Source organism: Peromyscus maniculatus, chromosome 6 (assembly GCF_049852395.1).
Source record: "Peromyscus maniculatus bairdii isolate BWxNUB_F1_BW_parent chromosome 6, HU_Pman_BW_mat_3.1, whole genome shotgun sequence".
NCBI classification, from domain to species: Eukaryota; Metazoa; Chordata; class Mammalia; order Rodentia; family Cricetidae; genus Peromyscus; species Peromyscus maniculatus.
Window position 1 is genome coordinate 100351583 of NC_134857.1, and position 27446 is coordinate 100379028.

A 27446-nucleotide genomic window follows, 5' to 3' on the forward strand; every position below is an offset into this window, starting at 1 on the left:
TGTCCTACCCCAATCCAATCAGCCCTTCAGCACTGCAGTCACCAAACAGCATATGCTGAGTAGCTTGTAAACAGTGGGAATGTGTTTCTTGCCAAGCCTGGAAGTCCAAGAACAGGGTGGCAGCGTGATAGAATTCTAGTGATGACTGACGGTTTCAGGGATGACCATCTCCATGATCTAACGTCACATGGCAGAAGTGGGCATGCCTCTGGCTGCTCTCAACAGACTCATCTTCCTCATAAGGATTTTATCCATACAACTCCATCACCTCTCAAAAGCCTCGACTTCTGATACCGTTATCCTGGAGATTGGAATCTCCACCAAGGAATCTGGGGCAGTAAACATTCACATACACACACTACTGTAGCACGAATCTTAACAGTTCTTATTAATAAAAACAAACCTGGGCCTGGTATTTGGGTGAATGCTGGAAGATGAGAGAAGCAGAACAAGCCACAGCCACCTCACTTTGCCAGTTCCTCAGCTGATCTGTTTCCTCACACTGGGAGCCCCTGTGTCCTCATCCGAATGACTCTCAGCTGAACTGTGCTGCTCAAAGCCTGAAAGCTTAACCAGGCCAAAAGCTTCTAATTCCTGGTCCTCACACCTTATATACCTTTCTTCTTTCTGCCATCACTTCCTGGGATTAAAGGATCACTTTGTGGGATTAAAGGAGTCACCATTCCTGGCTGTTTCCAGTGTGGCTTTAAACTCACAGAGATCTGGATGGATCTCTGCCTCCCAAGTGATAGGATTAAAGGCATGTGTGCCACCGTTTTCTGGCCTCTATATCTAGTGGCTGTTCTGTTCTCTGACCCCAGATCAGTTTATTAGGATGTACAATATTGTGGGGAACACAATATCACCACACCCTACTCTTCCTGGGAGAAGTGATCCTTCATAGAGGCAGTTTCAAACACAAACTAACCAATCCAGAGCCCACAGCCCATGCTGTCCTTGCATAATCATCCTAATAACCCCAGGGCTAGGCACAGCTAGCTTCCAAAAGCAAACCCAAACCCGGTCAGAGTAACCAACCTAAGCCTGTCTGCCTGGCCTTGCCTACTTTGCATATAGGGACAGAAAAGCTCTTGGACAGAGTTCACTCCTCTCCATGTACTCATGACCCACACTATGGCTCTCATGTAGCTTTTTCAAAGCCTAGGGTCCCCTTCGTCCTGGGAATTGAGAGTAATGAACAGGATTACTTTCTGACCTGTAAGCCTCGGAGCAGCTCACATTTTCAATGAGCACATTATTATTATTATTATTATTATTTTTTGGATATAAAGGAACATGTGAACTTACTTCAGCCAGTTGATTCTTCTACTTAAACAAGCTCCTGTCTCTGCACTAGGATGGAGAAGCAGAGCCCTCCCATGTTCATGCAGAGGGAAAGAGAAGAGAAAAGCATCCCTGTCCCCACATGCCACAGTGGGGCTAGGATGGACGATAGCCATCTGAGGAGTAGTAAAACATGAGTTGGTGCCCAATGTGTGGTCCCTGTGTGCAGAGGGGAAACAATGGGTGTTCACCTGACCCACGGCTTTTAGAGGCCCACCTGTGAGCCAGGCACACAAGCCAGCCAGGCTCACTCATCAATTTTGTTCATTTCACTGGGGTTTTCCAAGTGCCAAAGAAGCCCACCAAATTCATGCATTCTTCTCTGTGACCTACTTTAACACATTTTCATCATGGTTTAAAAATAAAAATTTCATGCTGCCTTCCCCTTTTCAAATTCCTAGGAACCTAATAGTCTTCTATGAGGTTTCAGAAATAATTGCGAGCCAGCCTGCACTACCTCCATCCTCTCCTTTTGTGTTCGGCAGCGATTTTGCTACTCTGGATATTCTGAGGCATATTGCTTCCCTGCGCTGTCTCTCCTCATTGACTATTATTACCTTAAGTATTCTTTCTGCTATTACCCTTTGTCGCCAAGCCTGGCTCATAAGACAGGCCAAGCCTTCCTTCCTTTCCCCATAATTTCCTATTTGCTCTTTATCCTTGTTAAGAAGCCAGTCCACCTTTATTTCCTTTTGTCGTATATTTTTTCTTCTCCTTCTGACATATCTTCAATTTTTTTTTCTCTGATGTGACATCCCCCTTCCCCCCCCCTTTACTAATAGCCTCTATTTTATGGCTCTGCCTGTACAAACTTCGTCCTGCCTGGCTCCATTCTCTGGCATGGAAATTTTGCACAAACATCTTTTACTATGATCCATGTTCCATTTTTATGTCTTTTGAAACATCACCCTGTCTCTCCTGATGTTTTTATTAGGAATTACGAGAACATTAAGTCATTAAAATCTGTATCACTTAGCTGTGTCATTTTACTGCCACCCTGTCAGCGACCTTTGGAATAACCCTGCAACGGAAAATGACTCTTTCATGCATTCGGTGAAAAAGAGAGGAGAGGAAAGAGATGGGAAGAGAATGGAGATGGAGCACAGGAGTAAATCACCAGGGTCCGAGAAAGTATCATTCAGTCCATCAGTTTCTCTGATGTAAATGAAATCATTCCAATGGGCTGAAACGGAGGAAAAGAAGACAAAAAGGGAGTCGGGGAAGGAGAGCGAGCTGCCCCTTCCCTTTTCCTCTTGACATCATTTTCTTCCTAGGTTGTTCCTTATCTACTGGCAGGCTTGTTTCTCCCTTCGGTAAATATTTATAGCGTGTACACTGTGTGCTGGGCAGAAAGCAGACACATGCCTCATTTGCAAAGAGCTGGGAACCACTGTGGTCTAGTGTCCACTCTGACACCTAGAGGTTCTCTGTACCATGGGCCAATCTCCCCAAATCACTTCTCACTGGGAAAGTGGTCAGACAAGGTGGCAACCTATGCTTCCTTGCCACCGGCTCAAGTGCTTTGCTGTGTAGAGCATTGGGAGTCTGTGTTAGCGGGGCAAGGGGATGCAACTTCCTGTTCCACTGGATAGCTGCTTCAGATGAACCAGACTCGCCTCTCCAGAAAGTCTCATAGTACTTCCCCTGGTAGGGAAAGTGACTGTTCGACCTACCCAACCAATGGGTTTTATGGATCACTTTCAGAAAGGGCGAGGAGAGGGACATAGAGTCTTGCAGAATAGCAAGAGCAGGTATTGGTGAAACTATTTAGGCCACTCTACATAGTTAAAAGGGAGGTTTATTTTGTGGGGTAACTTAGAAGTGAAGCGATAGGATACAGGGTCCGGGAAAGATGTGGCGCAGTCCGGTGGTGTTCTCTGGAGAACTCTGCTTGGTCTAGCTCCAGCATCCAGGGTCCAGGAACCAAGAGAGCTGGCACATCCAGATCTCGGGTCTTCAGGGTCCTCTTTCCACCCTGCCTTGTAGGCATGCCCATTACCAAGGCCTCAATGGGGTTGAAACTTCCAGATCAAAGCTGGAATGGCTACCCACTACAAGCAGATATAGAGATGATTAAAGGTGACCTTAGTTCTTATTTTTTCTTTCCTGTTACATCACAGAAAGACTTTAAAAAATATTTTAGGATTTTTATTGATTAATTTTGCTTCTAAGACATATGTCTTCCCATGAAACAAAACACAAAGAGATTTGCTTGCATGGAGTTCCATAATTGATTTGGCTTACATCTGACTCTTGTAGGGTTTTAAGGAAGTCACTTGCTTCCCTGAGGGACCATTTTCTCAACTGTAGAAATAGGAATTGAAATGGTACCAGCAAGCTCTGAACAGGCACCCCTTCATCTACAGATGGTGAGGGAAATAGGAGGCAATAGCCAGCTTACTCACGTACTACAGGCATGGGTGATATGTCCAGTCGCCAGCCACCCTTTGCTTGTCTGCCTGTTGTCTGGGCTGCAAGAGATGTCAACGTTTTTAATGTCATTCCTGCTGCTTATCGTCCTTTATGTAGCCACAAAAGCTGAGCAAATTCTTTGGGTGACTTAGGGAACTAGATCTAAAATTAAAGTCAAAGATTGTGATGGGCGAAAACCTCATAAAGAGAATATTTTACAGTCATTACAGATTTCTGGCTGGGAACTACATGCAACACAATAGAAATATTTATTCCTGTGTTATTTCTGGAAACCATGTGCATGTCAGGTTCAAGGCCAAAGATACTACAACAGGGGCTCATTTGGAATAAGTGGATGGAGCTCTGCCCAGAGCTAGGGAGGAGTCCTTCATGGGGGAGGAGTCTTGATTCCTTTGCTCTTGCACCCCCTGATGGAGAACAGAATCAGAGAATACAGATGAAATCCCTTATGGGACTCCTAGCATAAATCTGGCAGATCAGTTGTTTAGATTAGATTATTTTCCATTGCTAAAAACACAATACACAGAATGGGTAAGTCAGACAAATAAAAATGTTCATTTTGGCTGATGGTGGTGGTCCAACAACAAATATAACAATCAATACAGTGCAGATCAAATGTTATTGCATGGTTTAAAAAGTGTTAGGAACTATGGAAGAGACAGTGTGCTTTGAAGAACAGACTACAATTTAAAAGGGGTTAAACTGAAAAACCAGCTGACACCTCACAGAGGGCAATTATCTTTCCTAAGCATCTGCCCACTATTACGTTGTGATTCCTCAGAATTTTACATCCTTAGACACTTCTGCCATGCAGCCTTGCTTGGGAAGGAACTGAATTAGTCTGGCCTAGAAACTGCATATATATCTGTGGTGGTATGAATAATAATGGCACCCATATGTTCATATATTCAATACTTAGGGAGTGGTACTACTTGAAGGGACTAGGAGGTGTGGCCTTGTTGGAAGAAGTGTGTCAATGGAGGTGGGCTTTGAGGTTTTCAAAGCCCAAGCCAGACCCAGTGGTTTTCTCTCTTCCTGTTGCCTGCAGATCCAGACATAGAGTCCTCAGCTATTCCTCCAGCACCATGTCTGTCTGTGTGCCACCATGCTCCCTGCCACGATGAGAATGGACTAAACCTGTCAAGGTATAAGCCAGCTCCAATTAAATATTTTCTTCTTTAAGAGTTGCCATGGTCATGGTGTTCTTCACAGCAATACAACACTGACTAAGACAATATCTTAAGTTTAATGCCAACTGACATAATCCTCCTTGAAGGTTTTGTTCACATGTTTGTCTTGTGGTGTGTGTATCTATGTGCATGTATCTGTGTGTGTGCGTGTGTGTGTGTGTGTCTGTGTCTGTGTCTGTGTGTCTATGTGTAAATATGGGGGGGGCCAAGGGTTAACATGGACTTGTCTTCTTCAGTCACCATCAACACATTGTATGTTGTTGCAGACTGTCTCCTTGAACCCAGGGCTCATCAATTTGGCTAGCTCTAGGAATCTCTTGTCTCTTCCTCTAATGTTCATGGTGGAATTATGGGCAGACCACCACACAAGCCTAACATTTACAGGGTTCTGGAGATATAAGCTCTGGTGTTCATGGCAAACAATTTATCACCTACCATCTCCACAGCCCTATAGACCTATGTCTTACCAGTGTATAACGCTGTCTCAACCAGAACACCGAAGCATAAAATGCCATTAAGTAGAGACTTCTAGAAAAGATCACTCGCATGTTCTTACTTTTGTATGTTGGGTTAATGGGGTCTGAATAACTGCTTCAGACATTTTACAGAAAATGACCTGGGGATTGTATAAACATAGGTGTCAGAGTGTAGAGGAACAATCCCCTAGGGAAACCAAGCCATGCTTAGACCATTTGGCTATGCAAGCCAATGAATAGACCCTCAGAAGTCACGTTTTCTTAACCTTCTTAAATAATAAGAAGCCAAACAAAGGAGAACTGTGAATGGGAGATCCAGCTTCTGATCCCTTATTCCTGTGAAATATCTTATCTTGGCGATCCTTCCCCAAAGTAAACCTGGCTTTATTAAAGTCAACTCATATACCAAGTCAACATTTGTGTGTGTGAGCCATACAGAAGCAAGTTCTTAAATCGAGAGAGAGAGAAAGAGAGAGAGAGAGAGAGAGAGAGAGAGAGAGAGAGAGAGAGAGATTTCCAGAAAACTAAAAATAGTAGAGTGTATTGAATTAGAAATGAAAGGTGCAGATGTTAAAGCAGGCTCAGGGGCATCAATTCTAAGGTAATTTAGGGAAAGAAATGACAGACACTCTCAACCTCCAGCATAGTAAGTTGTTTCTTGATTCTGTCTTAATGAAAACAGCACACATTCTCTCTCCTCTTCTGTAATATAGTCAATGGATTTTCTCATCCTCTTTTTTTCCTTTTCCTTTTTGCATAGATTTTGTATTTTTGTTTTTAATAAAGGTGGAAGTGGTTTTTTAGAATTTCTATTGCAACAGCAGGGCTTGAACTTCAGGTCAGCTGAAAGGAAGAGTGTGTGCTGTCTCCATGGAAACCGTAGCAGTATAATGTCAGGTACTAAGAGACATCAAGAATGAAGGTATAAAATCCCTGCATCATTTTAATAAACACGTCCTACTTACCGTTATTTAACCATAGTCTGCGTACATATGCTCCATCCCTTAATAGCCACTCTTCATCAATTTCCTTTGACCGTGGCTAACCTTTCTTAGTTGGTCTTGATTATGCTGCTAAGTAAATAAAGATGAAAAGAATGCCCTTCATTAAAGTATTATAAATGCCTTATTATTCTGAAATCTCATTAGACATATATATGCCTTAATTAGAAAACAATACAGCAGGGACTCACTCATAATGGTTAACTTAAACCCACAGAGACTAGCAGATCAATTAAGAATCAAGGCTTGCGTTTTGCTCACAATTCCTTATCTTATACTACAGGTTCCCTGTGTTCTTTGTGGTAGGGGAACAAATGAAGTAAAACAAACTGTTTTACCACTGGTTACTAGTACCTTAAGTGAATTTTCCATCAGAAGTAGATCTGTGGGAGGAAGAAGGATGTCCCCGTGTACTCTTGGTCTCCCAGGCATCAGTGGATGTACTCAAATGTTTGACAACTCCATCTTACAGAAATCGGCAGGAAGAACTCAGGAGCAATGCTGTGAAGCAAATGTCTGTCAATGCCTAAACCTTCCTTGTCTTTGCTCTGGGCACCTCTCCTCAACCAATGGGTCTCTTCCCTTCTCTTGTTGTCTTCTTTCTACACATCTCCTTGTGTCAAAAAGAAAGGATGAGGGAGAGAAGGAAGGAGCAGAGAAACAAAGAGGAATGAGGAAAGGACCCAGGTATGATAGTACCAGTTATCCCAGCGTTTAGGAGGCAGAGACAGGAGATAACTGCAAGGACAAGGACAGCCTAGTCTACAGTGTGTGTTACAGATCAGGCACAATTACATGGAGAGAGATCAAATGCGCGCACACACGTAGGCTTGTCATTAAGTTACCAATAATTGTACAGCAAACAAAAGGCTCAGGAACACAACCCCACCACCAAAAGGAAACAGTTGTGAATGAAAAGTCGGGTAAATAACTCTGTACCTTATGGAGAACCTTCTAGAAGGCTGATTAATTTCTTAAAACTTCAGAGATTATGGAGAAGTTAGAATGTTGAAGGTCCAGCGCCTAATTATATTTAATTGGGGGCTATTTTTAGCCCCTTTCATAGCCATTCCTTGTCCACCTTTGTATTAGACCTAACATCCTGGTGACACCTCTTGGAATGTATTAACAAACCCACTCACTTCCACCAACTAAAATACTGAGAATGTTGTCAGGAAACATCTCTACTGCAGAGGTCTCCACACTTCTAGACAGCTATTCTGTCCACTTTTGGGCCTTTCTGGCCACCAGCCATGCACATAGTGTACAGAAATACATGCAGACAAAATACCTATATACAAAAAAACCTTTGTTTTTCATTTAAAAAATATAAACAACAAAGGCTTACTTACATTAAAAAATTCCAACTGAAATCTTGTGAAAATATTTTCATGATTGAAAAAGAGGCAATGAGCCTATGCTTCATATAATCATCTAAGTCCATATACATCTTTCAGACAGAGATATGAAATGTTGAAGTTAAGAATCCAGAAGTAAAATGACCAGTAAAAGCAATGATCTGGTCTTGGGTTTTCAATGTTATCCAATAGTGTACAATACTCTAGTCAAAGACTCTTCCACAGACAGAAAGAAGGCAACAACAGAGTGAGGTCACCATTTCTTGAGTAAAGAAAGACAAAAGAGAGAGCTCCAGGGAAATGGAGTCTGCATGGCTATAACAACATGTGTTTTAACTGCCAAGACTTCGTTAAGTTGATGGTCTCAGAGGACACTTGGATTTCTCTTATCCTCAACCCAATCTACTTCAAGCTAAACAATGAGTTCAAGTACACACCTTACGAGTTCAAGGACATTTCTCTGGGAGAAAAAGATTCAATCTCATTGACACCAGAGCATGTTAAAAAAAATAGTTAAGTGAAACAGAATGGGACAGGTGTCCTCATCCTGACTGTGTCCTTGGAAATCAGTGATATCAAAGCATAGCCATGAAGCTATCTGCAGAGTTCAATACTGAAGGTCATTTAGGGGGCATTGGGTGTCATTGGAGTCAAGACAGAATCTTCTGGTGATCATGATCATGTCTATATTCAGGGTAATGAAGTCTTTTGAATAGTTTTACCTATCCAACTGCTGTAGGTCTTTAAAGGCCAGCCCCACCTACCTCATCTATCCATTCGTTCATCTTCTGACTGGCCTAGAATGAATTACTTAGGCTTCTGAGAAAACCAGGAAACTAAGATAGATACCTATTCAGCAATTCACTGAGGATCAAAGAGGGACAGAATTCAGCAAGCATGTGTTTTGAGGGATAGGGATATAGGTGGGTGGAAACAGGACTCACCTAAATTTCCCCTCATCCACAGATGAGGGGAGCCAGGAAAGTGGAGACACAGAAGTCACAGCCAATGGAAGAAGTAAATGCTGTTCTCCATGTCGTCTACTCTCCCTACTTCATTCTCTACACCAATTACCTCCCAGATCCTAGAGCTAAAGAAAAAACCGGACCACTTTGTCACATCAAGAGGTTCTCAGAAACACTGTTCCCAATATTGTTGTTGGGTTTTTTTTTTCCCAAATGAGTACTTTTCAATCACAAATGTGTTTGCTCACCTCTAGACACAACTTGTTTTGTGGAGGACAAATGAAGGCTCAGTGAATTAAATCTCATTTTTAAGCATGACTATTATATTTGATTTTACAACTCAGTTTTTTTACCCCTCCAGTGTGCAAAATTTTCTGAATCATAAATAATCTTAGATATTTCTGAACTAAAGAGGGGGGAAAGATTTAAAATAAATTTGACCATAAGTCCAAATTTAATGGAATTTGCACTTCTGACCTTTAAAATATGAATCTAAAATTTGACTTATCAGACTAAGTTATTATTTCTTATTCTCCATTGGCCTGTCTACACACTGGAGTCGGCTCTCTGACTGCTCTTTTAAAGGGTTCTGCAAGGTCAACAAAATCTGAGATTACAAATAAAAAATTAATTTAAGAAATCAAATAACACAAAGCGGTGGGGTCAGGATAGTCTGCATCTCCCTGTAGTGGTCAGGTCTCTATGCAGGACAAATGACATGCAGAGCGACTACCTCCCTTTAATATTAATTCAGAGGTGTCTGTGTGTGCATGCACTTGCAGACACATACACACAAGAGTGAGGCTGTATTGAAAAAGAGATTTCAATTTACCCGAAAACTGTACTACACACACAAGGCACTCTATAAAATAAGATAGCATTCGCAACTTGGTAAGAGTAAAACGGATTGTAATTCAGTATAGGAGAATGGCAAAAACAGGCTGCTACTGACTTTCCTTGCCAGTTTATCAGTATAAATATTAAGCTGGCAGGGGTAGTGGCTAGGATCCCTCAACTCGGTCACCAGCTTTCCACCAAAATGAAAGACTTTATCGTCATTGTTCCACAAAATGCTTCTATCAGAAAAAAATAAAGTTCCAAAACAAAAACCTTACTGGAGACCAGATCCAGAATGAAGGCAATCATTGCTAGGATATGACAGCCTTTCTCTAGAATGGAAGATCTGCTCCAACCATCCTGTCTCAGATCATGGCCACCTCCTGGCACTTGTTCCAGATTCTTATTATGTATCATTAGTGATGACAACCAAAATGACAAGAATATTTTGCACCCTTTGAATCAGCTTAAGGCTTCCCTTGGCAGTATGTGAAATAGGTGCAGTAACCCATGACGATCAGATTTTGGTTTTCTCTAATGAATGCATTGTTTAATGAGCCTCATGTCAGTACATAATTGGAACCCAAATGGAAAATTATTCTTATGAGAATTTTTCATCACTATGAGTCACGACTAAGAAAACAGGCTGAAAAGAGGTGTCAGTGAAGAATGGGGAGAGTCAATGACTGATATCTTTGGGCCTCCCAACACCTGAGGTCATCACAGCACCAGAAGACCTTTCCAGGCCTCTAGCTGCCCTCAGCCCACATTGGGGCAAACATTACCCAAAATGCCACAATTCTGGCCTCAGGCATTGTGCCAGGAGGCTTTCAGTATCATGACTCATAGGCCAACTGTTATTTGTGGAACATTGAGTCAGCAGCAGACTCTCAGCAAGCCTGTCTTTGAAATGCCTAACACCACCTCAACAGTCCTGATATTGTTCTTGCCTCTGTATTCATAATTTCCTTGAAATTCAAAGTTAGTAGGGTTTTTTATGTTATTGTTGTTAAAGACTTAGGGAAGGGCTGCAAGAATGGCTCAGTGAGTAAAGTGTTTGCCTTGAAAGCATGAGGAGCTGAGTTCGATTCCCAGAACCCACATGAATAAAGCTAACTGTGGTGACAAGAAGCTTGTAATGCTCACTCTGGGTGGGTGATGACAGGAAGATCCCCAGTGCCCACTGGCCAACCAGATGAGCCTATTTGGGGAACTGCTGGCTATTGAAAGACACAGTCTCATAAAACAAAAACAAAAAACACAAGGTGGCTAGAGTGTGAGTAACCACAGCTGAGGCTGAATCTGGCTTCTATCTGCACATTCACACAGGTGCACACACAGGAACATACAAAGATTCAGGGGGAGGTTAGAGCTGTGGCTTCAACACCAATCACAGCAGGGTTCTGCCAAACACTGACTTGAATAATTCCTGTTCTAAGCTCCTGGATACTTATCTGAATAGAAGGACGATAAAATGTTTTTCTAGTAACAAAAGGCCAAATATAAGGTTCAAATAAGAGACAAAACAGAAGGGAGTCTCCGCAGCCATTTCTCCGGCAATGGTACTCCTTGGATGGTGGTGTGGGCACAGCTTCAGGATGAGCCCTCTCCCCCCCCCACAGCCTCCTGCCTCGGGGGTGGTAATTAGAATGCCACTTTGCTCGGTCACCCACTTTCTTAACAAGTTCCTTCTGAGACACAAGGTCTTTTCCTGCCCCTGGAAGACTCTTCCACCTACCGTTTCTCTTAGATAAGAAAATGTCCTCAAGTCACTTCAACAGAAAACAAAAAAGTAGTAATACATGTAATTAAAAATGCAAATAAATTGTGACGTTATTTTACCTGACCAATGTTGTTGGTTTTTTTAAAGTACATGTAAGAAAATTGTATGTACTATAGAATATATTCATAAGTCTAACACTCATCTTCAAGCCTGGAGACTTTAGGTGTATATAGGACAAAACCTTAAAATTTTAAAATAGGCTTCTGAAGGAAATGAAGATTAAGATTGAAGAAAGGATAAATTTATTGGAAGCACTGACCAGAGCAGGCCAGCTGTGAGCCAGCAGGTGTCTCCAGCCTCTCTCCTTCTAAAGGTTTCTCCCTGGGATGAACAAGGAGGAAGATGAAGGATTGAGAGTGATTGTGAAGCCAAGCTATGGCTAAAGTACCCATATCCACCCTGGCATATGCAAAGAAGAAAAGAGAAACGTGAGCCGAAGGGTTGAGACTAAGTGAAGTGACTCTAAGTGCTCAGCCCTAGATGGGACATCTTGAGATTGGGGACTTAGGTCAGTGGTAGAGCCCTGACCTAGGGAGGCAACACTACCAAAATAAATATATATGTATCAAAAAATTAAAACAACAACAACAAATAAAAGAAAACAAGAGAAGGTATCTTTATTATCCACCTCCTCCTGCCTCACCAAGACTCAGGGCACATCAAGTAAGAGGATGAGAAGGAATGTAAGAGCTGAAGAATAGAGAGGGATGCTGCTAAATGTTGTCTTCCAGATATGACATAACCCTTGCACTCATGAACTCACAGAGCTGTGGTTCCTTGCCGAAGACCTGTACAACATGAAGCCAACCAAAATTCCAGCACAGAGTAAGAAGGAGCCTCAAGGCCACACCCATTTCTGGGAGGCTATTGGCAGTTGATAGCTGCTGGGAGAGGGGGAGTTGTTCTTCCTTAATACTGTGGCCACTGGGTAGTTATCCATGCTCCAGGGCATGGCCCACACCCATGCATATATGAGCAGCACTAATTGAACATAAGGTGTCACTCTTTAAAAAGAAGAGATCATCAAGTTCCAAAGAGGAAAAGCCAGGGTTGAGGAGTGTCCAGAGCAAAGTTGAAAGGGGAATATGGGGGAGTGGCTATGAACATATTTCATTTTATACATGTAATTCATTTTATACATGCTCAAACAGTAATATTTTTGAAAAATGTCTCCCTATAAGTGTCAGAATTAGGAGGCCAGAGAGGCTGCCTCCAGGCCTTACAATATCCCTGTCATTTGGATTTGCCTGTCTTACACTGTAGAATCACAGTGTCTCCATCATCCGTCTCCAGGCACACTGATTCCTCTAGCAATGTGGTACTCTGGAGGTTAATGAGATGGACAAAGCAGCCATGATTCCTCCCATGAGAGCACCTTGCATTGCTCAGCTAATGTTCTACATTCTGCTAATGTAAATGACAACTGTGGAATTTCCCAGTGCCCAGGAAGGCAAAGGGTATCATCAAACATCCCAATAGTCCCCATTCTCCTTTCCCAGTCGGCGTCTCTATCATTGTAGAAATAGCATCATTTTTTAACAGAATTATGACAAACACCACAATAGCCTCATTTTCCAGCAGCACTAAAGAACATTTTTAAGATGCATTTCATATCAAAGCCACTCTAATTTCAGCCTTTTGGAGTCTTTATTCTCCTTCTCTCAAGCAGCAGCCTGTGTTTCTGAAAGCCACTGGGGGAGCAGAGGAATGCAGGCAGCATCTGCCAGGGACAAGACGCTGCCTCGCAAGTCTTTAGTGATTCACAGGTTGTAAATGTACTTGATGGGGTATTTGTGTGTTTATACCATTAAAATGGCTAGCCATTTCCAACTTTCAAATGGTTAGTCGTTGGTAGTACTCCATCCTTAATACAGTCACAAATGCCAACCTTCCCATTTCTTATCCACATCCCTTTTGATTTCTACCCCAACACTTCCTTTTGTCTGGAATATGAGAGGTAGACACCATTTTGTTTATTTCTACTCCCCCCACCTCGGGCAATCTTAAATAAGTACTTCAGTCACAAATGGGTATCTAAAGACTTTGAAATTACCCTCAAATACTTCTCATCTATTGGGCATAAATACTTTACAAAACAAGTGGATTTATATGGATTGTGCATGTGATTTTTGTCTATCCAGCAGCTTTGAGTACAACACTGCATGTGGATCTCCTTATGTCAAAATACCAACTACCCACAGCCTAAGGTACCATGAAGATTATGACACTCGCACGGCCAGTTTCTTCTTTAAAATATCTTGGGGCAGGAAAAATGAGCTGACCCTATTCAGGAGGTCATTTGAATAGATTTTTACAGTGCAAGATAAGGCTAATGCCTGGTTGACATTCAAACCTAGAGGATTTTATTTTCATCTGTGATTAATGGACTTGACATCCATTTCTCTCTGCTTTTGCTAAACATGTAGTTCAGGATTTATTGTTAAATACCACTGAGATCATAAGAAACTAAACTCTTTTGGATGAAAATATTGCACCAGAGGCCAGAGTTTCTCCAGAGAGTTCTGGATCACCTAAGGAAGTGTAAAGCAGTTCATGATCTTGGTCCATTTACCAAGTGTGTGAAATCTTCTAGAGTGGAAAATGGACTGCATGAGCAAGCACTGTGGTAGATATGGTTGAGTGGTGAGATTTAAAATGAATTTTTAAAAAGCAGTAGAACCAGGAGGGAATGAGATGAGGAAAGCGACATCCTTCTCATTTCACAAGTGAATCATTTCCCATTAGCTACATTTCCACCTAACATCCCAGTCTTCAGAATCAAGAGGCACAAGCAAGGAGCTGAAAACCAAAGCACTTTTCTCTTTCACTGACTGAAAGCATTTAGAATTCTGCTCCTATCAACAAGAGACACGTTCTGCTAACCTGCTGCTGCCAAGACAATGTTAGGGTCAAAAACCCCTACTTCTTTCTAGTCATTAAGAAGTCTTCTGGAGTGTTCACTTGAGGCTACTGTTCATATTTTTCTAGAGAACATAAGGTACATCACAACAAAAGTATTGGTATTTGTGGCTAAGAGACCTGGGTATAAAACCCTCTTCTTTATGGCCTTGGGTAAGTTATTATACCTAATCTTAGATGTTTCACATATAGAATCAGGATACTTAGAATATATTCCTCACAGCATTGTTTAAACGGAAAAAGAATAGCCTTCATAAGTACTGTAATGCCTTACAGAAAACAATGCTCTTAAAAATACTACACACTATTTCTTATATAGAAGCTGTAAGAAACACTTTTAAAACGTAAAATTTGAAAACTTCTGTTTATAGGCCTCTTGGGGTCTAAATATGGATGCCCAAGATTGACTCCTGATATGAGCAATAAATTGATGTATAATAACAATAAAAAAAGAAACATGATGAGTTGAGTAAAATTGTAGTTCTCACACTGTCCACTGTCATAAAAAGAGAAAAGAAGCTATGCTTAGGAAGTCTCACCCACATGGCTGCCTAAACAGGACCTGAACAGGGACAATAGATGTGCTAACACAGAAGGAGAAAGGATCACAGTGCCTCAACCCTAGACAAAGAACCACAGGCAGCTAAGGAGTGTTGACAGTGGGAAATAGTCTTCCCAGGGAAGATAACACCAACTGATTATCTAATACCAAAGGTCAGTCCTGAAAACATACATACAAGTAACAGCATATAGACTGGGTAGGTTATATTTAGAAATACTTATGTATATAGGTAAACATATATGCATGCAATAACAACAAATGAAAAAAAAAGCCAGGGATTTGAAAGAGAACAAGCAAGAGTACAAAGGAGGGTTTGGAGGGAGGAAAGAGAAGGAGGAAACGAATTTAAAATGGAAAAGGAATGTGACAATTTCAACTTATTTGTTAATTAGCTATGCTTTTTAGTCAGTGGATATCCTAGTATAGCTAAAATATTGGTTAATGGTAGCAAAGAAAATAATGAACCAAGACATGAAGGTGCATTCAAGTGATGCCATTATTTACAAAGGGAAATCAACTGTTGCTAAATGAACCCTTCATATGTGCGTTCCAGGCGTCACTACCTGTGTGTGGTAACTGACTGAATGTCAGTTAGGAAATGAAACATGAAACATGAGCATCCTTTTGCAACACAGTACAAATTTTCATTTACTAGTGTTCACTTCTGCGAGAGCACTGCCTCTGACTAAAGCATAGAAGTGATTGGTTTTGAGATTAGACATGTAACCAAGAGGAGAGTCTGTTACAAAAATTAGCTCTGTGGCCAGGCTCTGGCCACAGCACATACAACATATGACATGCACACTGCATGGAGTCCTTTCCTTCTCTCTGAAGAGCAAAGAGCATCCTGGATGGAGGTTCTAATTTCTACTTAGAAGCAGACAGTGAGCGATGAGATCAACTCAATCTGAAAACACATAGTGGTCATGCCATTTTCCAAGGGGTGCTGTTCAAACAGCTCACTCCTGTTCTTTGGCTGGGATGCAATTCAGACCTTAATTATGGTGTTCTGAGTCTGTGACAGGTACCTTTTTACAGGCTTCTTGCCAGGATAAAGCAGTCCCCCTCCCCAACACTACACTTAATTAGTGCTATAGTAATTAACTCTTTCAAGGTTTGATTTCATTTTGCCATTAAATTTCGATTCTAAGTAGATACATCTGCTGTGTTTCCAGGTCTTAGAATAAAGAGGCTGTAGCAAGAACTTGCTATTTCCATGGCAAATCTTTACTCTAGTTTCAAAAATACACATTTCCTGAGGAGACAGCTCCATTGCCTTGCCAGCATGAAGATATAAAGTCATTCTCCCCAACTCCCAAACAGACAGATGTGGCCAGAATGCGCTGTAATCCCAGCACTGGGGAGGCAGAGCCAGCAGGGTCTCTGGGGCTTATTGGTCAGCTTGCCTAGCCAAATGGGTGAGCAAGAGTTCAATGAGAGACCCTGCCTCAAAAAAAAAAAAAGATGGAGAATGGTAGAGAAAGACTTTTGACATTAACCTCTTGGTTCTATACATGTATACCCAAACTAGGGGAGAGAGGATGTTGTCTTAACTTCGGCACAGCTACTGTACCTTAATCTACTGGTATTTCAGCCAGCGATTGCAACTCCGCAGTTACCGGCCTGCTTCCCTAGCAGCAGCCTGGCTGCTCAGGCTGCAGCCTGGTGGGAATTCTGTTCCTGCAGGCACAGGCTCTGTCACTGCAACTAAACGTAGCTTTAACTAAATCTCTATCATTTTACTTATAAATAAGACTCAAGATTCAAAGGCTGAGGTGCAAACCTACTAGCTCAGAGAGGCTGGATCGTATCTAGCTAACCTTCTCCCCTTGCTGGCATCTCCGAAAGATCCATGCTTCCGCTTCACTAAACCAGAAAAAGCTGCTCCACTCCAGATCCCTCCCTGCCACTTCCGGTGTCTGTCTATCTCTCCTGGATGCCCTCTGATGCTCTATGGCTACTTTTTGTCAACTAGTTGCTAAGGCAGCCTCCTGACCCAAGGTTAATTTTACTTAATTGATGCAAATGCAAACTCGGGGTTCATAATGTGATCAAACATCCCCCAACAAGGGGGTCGTGTCGTGAACACAGGTACACACACACACACACACACACACACACACACACACATGTACTCTAAGTAAAATTGCATGTTAAGAAGCACATAAAAGCTTATAGGAACACTTGCACGGGTCAGTGGGACACACTGAAACACACAAAACAAACCATTCATCTCTAACCTATTTGAGTTTCTATTTTCCAACATGCACAATGAAAAAAGATTTTCATAAATGAGCAGGTAGCGACCATTGTGCCTGGCATACACCAGGTGCTCAATAATTGTAAGGCAATTTTTCTAGTCCTCCGTATCTCCCACCATGAAACAAGATACTCTGCATTTTAATTCAAGACTGTCGAAGTGCACAGAACAGCTGTCAATCTGACAAGCTTTCAAACCTGGAGCACCCCACCACCATCCTGCTCCTCAGAGAGTGTCCTTTTGGGTGACACTGTCTGTTCGTAGATCTAAGAGGAGAGATGACAGGCCTGACTTGAAACGGGGAAAGCTGGGATATGAAAGGTTACACTGAGTGATACTGAATGTTAGGAATGGCTGAGGAAAAGAATTCACTCTTCATTAGCAAAACCCAAATAAAACTTGATCACATTAGGCACACCATGACAAAGAATAATTCAACCAGTGGCTCCTTTTAAGATAAAATATAAAGTTTCTTTGTGAAAGTAATTTAGAGAAAGGTGAGAAAAATTCTTCTAGCTAAGAATGGTTCTTGCACTCAGACTTAAAAAAAAAAAAAAAAAAAACTGGAGATTTTTCCAAAGTGATAGGTGTCCTTGTTTTTAAAAATAAAATCAAACAGGAAAGAAGCAATGAAAAAGTTTAAGATTCACCACTTTCCAAACTTACCATCCCAAAATAGCCCTGGTGAATAACCAGACGACACTGTTTAGGGTTCCTCTGTGCTCACGTTTGCAGTGGTGGCTTTGTTCTTCTTGAATTATGTGGATAAAAAGTAGAAACAAAAGAAGGGGAACAAACAGTCACTATCAGACATTTCTTTATCAAAATTTTTGAAAATATCTCTAAAGTGAATTAAAGGTATTGTGGAAAATGTCAAAACCCTTTTGATTTTAGATGGAACCTACCCATGTCTGCTGTACTCAAGATGAAATAGTGTACTTAACTATCCCCTCATCTCAGACTACTTTGCTCTCTTATTGTGTCACTGTTAATGTTTGTAACAATTGCATTCTACTGAGACCCTGTTTCAAGTTTCAGTTCCATATTTAAATGAATGGAGTATTCCTATTGGCCAGAAGTCAATGCATGGCGTCTCCCTCCACCATGTGTATTGAGACGCAATATTATTTTCTTCCACTCAACATGGCTTACTTTGTTTCTTGACTAACTGGATGAGATCATCCAGTTAAATTTGTTCATTTGTTTTTATAAGTTCTTTGTTCTGTTATGCCTTGAGAGCATTCTGTAACCGTTACAATTATTGGATCGAATGTTCTTCTAGAATATAACTGATATAATGTTGAGTTTTTAGAGGAAAATCTAATTCCAATTTAGTATTTTCCCCATTGTATATGCTTGAGTTTTGTTTTGATACCCATTTACTTGTTTAGTTCAGTAACTTCACTAGAGTGCACACTGGTATTGATTTCTAATAATCTGAGTGATCAATAATGTAAGTTCAATTGATGTTCAGGCTCACATCTTTAGATTGATTGAAAAGATGTTTCTATTTTATTTTTGTATGATTATTTCTGCAATATGCATTAATATTTAGAATCATCTACAAAGCCAAGAAAATGTGCTAAAATACACCACAGCTGCCCAGTGTACCATGTGAATGGGAACGAAAGAAAGTGAACTTTAGAAATCTAATAACTGGGACTTGGGAGTTGGCTTCATGAATAAAACTCTTGCCACACAAGCAAGAGAATGGTAGTTTGGATCCCCAGAACCTACATAAATGCCAGGCAGGCATGGAGAGCTGCCACTGATCCCAGCCCACTTGAGGCTGAGATTGGGGATCCACAGAGCAAGCTGTCTATTGAGACTGGCTGAATTGTTATAATGCTCCAGGTTCAGCTATTGACCTGGCCTCAACACATAAGATACAGGAAGATACCATTTGTGAGCCTTTGGCCCTCACACTCATACTTGAATACCCAGGTGCACCCATACACAAACACATATACACTTGCAAAACAAACACTCTAATATTAGACAAAGCAGATTTTAAAGGACCATCATAAAGGAAAACATTTTGTAATGTTAAATTGAAAAAGAAAATAAACTTGCTTTTATGTGTAATTATATAATCACATGCTTAATAATTATATGCTTAATAATATAATTACAAAACTAACAGAATTAATAGAACTAGATTGATCTATGATCATAGTAAGGAATCCTCACACATCCTTTCAGTATCTAATTCAGCAAGCAGATAATATTTTAACAAATTTATTTATTTATTTATTTTACATCCCGGTTACAGTTTCTCCTCCCTCCTCTCCTCCCAGTCTCTCTCCCCCACCTCCCCTCTGCCCCTTCAATCCACTCCTCCATTTCTATTCAGAAAAGAGCAGGTCTTCGATGAATATTAACAAAGCATGGCGGGCTGGAGAGATGGCTCAGAGGTTAAGAGCACTGACTGCTCTTCCAGAGGTCCTGAGTTCAATTCCCAGCAACCACATGGTGGCTCACAACCATCTATAATGAGATCTGGTGCCCTCTTCTGGCCTGCAGTCATACATGCTGTATACATAATAAATAAATAAATCTTTAAAAAAAAAAAAAAAGCATGGCATATCAAGTTGCAATAAGACTAAGAACCTCCCCTTGTATTAAGGCTGGGCAAGGCGGCTCAGTATAAGAAATAGGGTCCCAAAAGACAGTAAAAGAGTCAGAGACAGCCCCCGCTACTACTGTTAGGAATCCTACAAGAAGACCAAACTACACAACTGTCACATATATGCACCATGCCTAGGTCAGTCCCATGCAGGCTCCCTGGTTGTCGGTTCAGTTGTTATGGGTCCCTGTGAGCCCAGGTTAGTTGATTCTGTGAGTTTTCTTGTGGTGTCCTTGACTTCTCTGGCTCCTACAATCCTTTCTCCCCCTCTTCTACAGGATTCCCCAAACTCCACCTAATGTTTGGTTGTGGGTCTGCATCCGTTTTTGTCAGTTGCTGGATGAAGCCTCTCTGATGACAATTGGGCTAGGCACCAATGTAGTCACAGAAGATGGGACAGTTCAGGCTATGTATCTGCTATCGCTAGGAGTCTTAGTTGGGGTCATCTTTGTAGATTCCTGAAAGATTCCCTTGTGCCAGGTTTTTGATAATATTTTTAACAAGCTAGATCTATATGGCATTACATATAGATAAATAAAACAATACTTTATGTAAATGTTATTCACCTTAACTACAGAAGATACACTATTTTAATGTAAAATGAACACTTCCAAAATTGACAACGTGCTTAGCTAAATGCATCTTGGGAGCTGGAGAGATGGCTCAGTAGGGAAGAGCACTTGCTGCACTCGCCGAGGATTGGGGTTCAGTTCCCATCATCCACGAGGCAGCTCATAGCCATCAGTAACTCCAATGCCAGGGAATTCAATACCCTACCCTATTTTGGTCTCTGTGGCCATGAGGCATGCATATAGCACACACACATACATGCAGGCAAACACTCAAACACATTTTAAAATTTAAGTTCAAAGCACAGCTCAATACACATCAAAAGACTGAGTCTCTCCATACTGTTGATCCAGAGATCAGTTTTTAGAAGATAACTAGCACACCTCAAATATTTGGAAACTAAAATATATCCATGTTCAATAAGTGAAAGAATCCACAAAGGAATCTACATTCCTTAATCTTAGTGAGACAAACACATTAAAATGCATAAATGTAGCAAAAGCATTGCTTGTTAAATGTATTGAGAATACATTTAATCTCAAAATGTGAACAAATATCATTGGTATCATTGAAGAATGGCTAATTAAGTATAAATAAATCACAAGGACTTTGGATTTAAAGGTAAGAATATAAATTAATGAACCAGGAAAAATGAACATATAGCAGAGAAAATTATCAGAGGCCGAAGTTTATTCTCTGAACAAAATGTTAAAGTTGATAAAGTTCTAATGAGATTCATCAACCTAAAAAAGAAGACAAACTAGGTACCAAACTCAGGGATGTAAAAGGCATCTCACTGCAGGTACCATTTTTAAAAGAAAATACCGTTCATATCTTCATGTAAGTTCATTTGAAATTTTAGAACTCCTTGAAAAATGTAGTGTGTCAAAGGTGATGAAATAATGGAACCCCACACGATTATACATATCTCTTAGACCTAGAATCTCATCCTTAAGATCCTGAGGCTGGATAATTTCCTGGATTATATGAGAAGACCTAGGAGAGGGAGGGAAGCGAAAGAAGTGGCAAAGAGACAAAGAGAATTTGACAAACCCCACCTATTAACTAAATTGAATTATTTAACTAAACATACCATTCAAATCTGGAGGTGAATTTTATCAACATTTAAAAAACACAGAACAATAAATTTTGCTTAGTCTGAGAGGATGGAAAGGGAGACCACATCCCCAAATGATTTTTCATTAGACAGCAAATCATGTTTACCAAACTCAATAAAGATCCTGCATGAATGGCTTGTGTGTGTGTGTGTGGGGGGGTGGACACAAATGAGAAAGGCACCTAGGTAATTTCTAATTTCTCAGACCCACTGGGCTGTCTCTCCGGCCCCAACAGCAGCTATTTGACCCATGACACATTGGAAATAACCCAAATGACTATGTAAAGTTAAATGAGAGTAAGAAATCAACTGTGGTGTAGTCACAAAACAAAATGTTACATAACAATAAAGGTCAGCGGACTTCTGCTACACAAAGGTGACATGGATGACTCTCCCACACATAATGGCAAGTGAGTGAAAGCTTCGGGTTTATTGCCATGTGTGAAATGTTCCCAATGCCAAGAAGACTATTATAATAAGAACTACAACAGCAGGAGCATAACTCGAAGAAAGGCTTGAATGAGGCGGAGGTGGGCCTGATAAAGTTCTATTAAAGTACGCTTAAAATCCTTACAATTCCCACAAGTTTTTCAATGAACCCATCAAAGTGGTATATGTACCTGGTGCTTAACTCCCAAGAATGGAACAGAAACTGATCCCTGATTAAGAAGGTCATTCTGCTACTTCAAATCTCTTGCAGTGGACAGACACTTCCTGTCAGAGGAGCCAAATATCAAAAGGCAAGAGGTTAAAACGACTTAAAATTTCCCCATTCTTGAATCAAATGAAAATGTTACAGACTCCAGAGACCGTTCTTAGCTTTAGACTTTTCCAGTGACCTAAAGGTAGCCATTTGAAATTAGTTAAATAACATTATATTCAACCTTTCAAAATGAAGGGTTTTGCCTTTTTATGAGATATTGGCATTTTCAGCATCAAGGAGGTACACAACCTTCTTGACACAGTGATTCTCCAATGAAACCATTTCTTTTCTCTTTTAAAGTCATATGCTTACCAACAGTCCAGCCACGACCTGCAAAGACCCTCAGTAAGATGTGCCCACAGGGGAAAGAGGGAGAAGTGTCAAGCTGCAGTCCATAAAACAAGAGCATCATAGTGAGAATCCCTACAGAAAGCCAACTAAACCCCTTTCTAGTTTGCTAGTTTGGGTTTGGGTCTGTTTTTGCAGCATCACAATGAGTATTGATGGCAATAACAGTAAATAATATTTCTTCATATATAGATCATTCTACTTCAAAGAACTTCATATTGTCAGGTTTCCTATGAAAAGCAGAATCTCTTGAGAATCCCCTTGATTTAAATCCCAATGAGTTTTGTATTTTATCGTGTTTTGTTTCATGGCACTAGGATAGAACTCAGGGCCTTTCAGAAGGTAGGTAAGGGCTCTACCTCTGAGCTGCAACCTTGGCTGTGATGGGTAATATTCACTGCTGAGTTAACTAAACTTGGATCACCTAGGGAGCATACCTCTGGACCTATTTGTGAGTGTTTCTAGGGAGCTTTAACTGAGGAAGTAAAGTGTGGGTAGCACCCTGCCATGAGCCTGGGTCCTAGACTGAACAAATGGGGGAGAGGAAGAAAAGCATTAGCTTTCGTTTCTCTATATGTCAATCATACTTGTGGACACAATGTGACCAGCTGTCTGACCCTCACACTACCATGCCTTCCCTACCATGATAGCCTGTACCCTCAAACTGTGAGTCAAAGTGAATGCTCCCCTTTCATATTTTGTCCCTCTTTTACTTTTTATTTTGAGACAAGTTCTCACTAAATTGCTCAGGTTGGTCTTGAACTTTTTATCCTCTTGCCTTGGCCTCCCAAGTATCTGGGACTACTGGCCTATGCTACCAAGAAGATGAGTTTGGTTATGTCATGTGTATTTTAGCAGTAGTAAGCACCCAGAGCAAGCTTATGAGAGGACTGACCTGAGTCCATGTAAGCTGATCCAAGATGCATCTGTAATAGAGCTGAGAAGAAGAAGCCTAGATTGCATCCTGTGACTTTGGAAAATGACAGCACTTAATATGTGTGGTGGTTTGAAGAAGAACGGCCCACACAAGCTCATAGATTCCAATACTTTGTCACTAGGGAGTGGCACTATTTGAAAGGATTAGGAGGTGTGACCCTGTTGGAGTAGATGTGGCATTGTTCAAGGAGCTGTGTCACTGAGGTGAGCTTTGGGGTTTCAAAAAGCTCAAGCCAAGCCCAGTGTCTCTCTCTTCCTGCTCCCGGAGGATCCGGTTGTAGAACTCTCAACAACTTCTCCAGCACCATGTCTACCTACATGTCATCATGCTCCCCATCATCATGAGAATGAACTAAATCTCTGAAACTATAAGCAAGCCCCAATTAAATGCTTTCCTTTATAAGAGTTGGTACAATCATGGTGTCTTTTCATAGCAATAGAACACTGACTAAAATAGTATGATAGTCTCCTTTGCTTTGTACAGGAACCTATCTGATCAGGAGCAATGAGTTTCCTCACCAAAATGCCTATCCCATAATAGGCACTTGGTAATGCTTGCATAATGAGTAAATATAGTCATAAATGGACAAATGAGACAAGACGTAAGGCAGGAACCTATTGTCCCAGCCGTAGGACAGAAACAAGGATTGGGTTTACCTAAGGTCCCATAGCGACTAATTAGAAAAGCTGTGCTGCAAACCTCGCTCTTCCTCTAAGCCCAGAGCTCGCTCCTCAATTCCAGCGGCACTCGTGACAATATTTACTTGCCTTGACCTAGATGTGGGCATTTTATCTTCATTTTGTGTGTATGATTTGTTCTGTTAGAAAGTGTCCAGATTCACTCAGGTTGGGAAGAAACCTGGTAAACAAGTTTCATGTACATGCTGATAGAACGTGATATTTTAAATATTCCCAAAGTGTGATAAAATGCAGAGCCCCTGAATTTTTGTAGTATGTATGTTTAATACAAAATAAAAATATCACCACAGAAAGTACTGAGCAAACAAATGCCACTTCCTTCCTTTTCCCCCCTTGAAGCCGCAGCCTTAGAAAAATTAAACATAGCCAGATAAATGTCTTTCCCAGAGACATTATGGTAATACCAAAGTAGCATATTTGGTCATCGAACTAAGGTTTAGAGAGTTTCTTAAGCTAGCTAACATCTGGGAAGTTCATTCACCTTACCTTTAATGATGGATATGTGTTTATTGTGGCCAGTGTGCTACAAAACCCACATGCACGTCCACAGAATCTGAGAATTGCCAGACACGTGTGCAGAATTGAAATCACCTTGAACTATGGGTAAGTAAATGAGCTTTTGAATCTGAAAAACTTTAAATGGCAAGAATCATGCCAGTAGAAGAGGATGCTAGGAATGGATCTAGCAATAGTGGGGACAGAAAAACCAGCAAACTCAGGTGGCGCTGCCCTTCTCAAGGAGTTGTGGTAGGAAAACCCTGGCTGTAAGAGCCCATTAAGGGAGGCCTTGCTTCCCTGCACATGACCCAGCAGCCACTGACAACACCACCTCCCTTCCTGTAACCAGAGCACAAATGGACCCAGAAGCCCAGGAGGAGAGAAAACATTTCAATTAGTTGTAAACTACACACCGAGTGAAGTTTCTAGAAATAGTCCAGCAGAGTGAAAAACAGCCTGAACTAAGGGACATGTTCTATAAAATGGTTCAGACTGAAACAAAGCTTTGTTGTTTGTATTAAACATACATACTATTTAAAGTTTGTATTAAACATACATACATATTTAAAGTTCATGTGTGTTGACTGTCTATATCTTTAGTTTTATTATTGACATCTTTTTCCTCAATTACACTTAAATATTGGGTTCTAATATATAGAGAGAATCAATTTATTTTTTCATATTTATGTCCAATAATCAGTGCTCTAACAGGTGTGTCCAACCTGTAGTCCTCAGGCTTCATTTATCCCAGGGTAACTATGGATGTCACCAGTCCATAAATGGAAATGATGGCGTTCTATAGCAATGCCAAAAGACTGGACATCCTGCTTCTAAATGTCCCTTCCCACTGATCTTGGGAACTGCTTAGGGTTCCAAACGGAGAAATCCTTCGGTATCTTCAGTTGAGGTTTCCTCTGCTTTGCTTCCAGCTCTTTGCACATGTTCGTGACAAGCATCCTGCTTCCATCCTCGCTCCTTCAGTATCTTCAGTTAGGTCTTGAGCTAATGTCTTAACTTCTGGAACAACTTCTCCACTTTGATCCTCTGCCTCTACGATCCCCACTGATTCAATCAATCTAAGTGCCTCCACTGATGTTTCCACAGCAGCCATTTGTTAGTATTGATGCCCTGGCATTGAACGTTTCATGAAATGAAACGACTTTTTGCGTTACCACCCCACCCACCCCCACCTCCCATCCCCGCAATGCCACCCCCGGACAGGCTGTAGGTTCTGTGAGGCAAGAAGGTTGGCTTATCTTCTTCTATCACCAGTTATTATTCCTACCTATCATCTATCCCAAATTTCTATAGCATGAAGACTATGATGATTAATTTTAACTGTCAACCTCACATTAACAATATACACATTTGGGTGTGTCTGTGTGAGCATTTCCCAAGAGGTCTCTGAGAAGAGAAGACCTTCCCTGAATATGGGCAGCACAAACCCATAGATCAGAAGCCCAGGGTGAATCAAAAATGAAAAGGATATGAATCAGTTTCTGGTCCCGAAAACATCATTCTCCCTTTGCCTGTAAAAATCAGTATATATTAATATTTTTGGCCTGAAATTGCTTCTCCAATTGTATTTTTCCAGAAAAATACATGCTTATCACACAAGCTCTGTTTTACAGGTTTTCGTGTCTTCAACTCCGTCTTCTTACCTAAACTAAATTAGATACTCCTCCAAAATATGCTTGCTCCCTTGGACCCTTCACGGCCTATCAGATTTATCTCCTTCTAGAGTTCTGGTCCTAGTCGGTATATTCTTACAGATGGTAAGCTCTCTGGAGCATGGACAACAACTGCTCACTTTGTTGTTATATTTGACACAAAGTAGACACTGGATAAATATTTGAATGAAACAAGCATTTAAACTATATTGAAAAAAACAAACAACAAAGTGTGCAATATCTATCAGGCACTACCTTCCCTTTTCCTTCCATTAGAGAGCTAATGAATCTTTAAGGAAATGTCAATGCTCTGCTTCTTCCTGGATCCTCTTTTTCCTTTCACTCATTTTGATAAACCATCCAGAGTAACTCTTCTGAATCCTATGCTGTCAAAAACTTGAAGGCCTGGTTTCTCTCCTTGGAGATTTTAATTTCAAGTTTCATTGTTAGCATCACTCAAAGTTCACACTTGAATTTTCTAGTCTTCAATAATGTATCTGTAGAACCTTGGCTCATGTTCTGCTCACTGCCTATATCCAGATCCACACAAGTGATAAATATGGGCCTTGCCCTCCTGCCTTTCTTCTTTTGCCTACAAATGAAATGCAAACATTAGCATTTCGCATCCCTTTCTGTTGGGTCCACCTAGTCTGCATCTTTCAGGAATGAATGTGCTCAGTACTCAATGGGCTCTTCAGATCCCATATTACCAGGATGAAGAGAGCATCACTACATTGAACATGATATTTGCTGTCTCAGTGTTGAGTTTCACACCTTGACTTTAGACACTGAATAACATCACGCTCATGATGGATAGATACAGTGCACCTTCAGGAAATAATCCATGAGGAAAGTGTAATCAGCGCAATCAGCCACCCTTCCGGAGCAGCTCTCCAGCTGCATATTGACAATAGGCCAGCTGCCTCAGCTCTGACTCTGAGAACTCATATCCCTATGAGTCGGTTGATATCCCTACTGGTTCTCATTAATCCAGTCATTTGCCAACAGGTTTTCAGACAAATCCACTCCCTTTCCCCCGCTTCTTAGAATCACAGCCAGCCTACACTCCCTAGACACTTTTGGAGTTTATCAAGGAGTAAATAACTCCAAAGAAACTAGATCCCGTCAAATATTCCCTCCCTGCTGTGGTC

At 41.0% G+C, this 27446-nt stretch overlaps 1 long non-coding RNA gene across 5 annotated transcripts in view; it reads right to left on the bottom strand.

The window, feature by feature from the left end:
• Positions 1–3141: 3141 nt before the first annotated feature.
• The window catches only part of LOC121830312 (uncharacterized), a 43296-nt gene continuing 18991 nt past the window's right edge, over positions 3142–27446 (bottom strand). The window contains exons 3-8 of one of the 5 annotated variants that reach the window (XR_013052332.1): positions 17795–17879; positions 8747–8892; positions 6799–6909; positions 6409–6516; positions 3750–3815; positions 3142–3395 (exon numbers count right to left, since the gene is read on the bottom strand). This is a non-coding gene — a long non-coding RNA (uncharacterized LOC121830312). Of the gene's footprint in view, positions 3396–3749; positions 3816–6408; positions 6517–6798; positions 7058–8746; positions 8893–17794; positions 17880–27446 lie in introns of all 5 variants that reach the window. The other 4 variants (XR_013052333.1, XR_013052331.1, XR_006073486.2 and 1 more) reach the window with 4 other exon arrangements.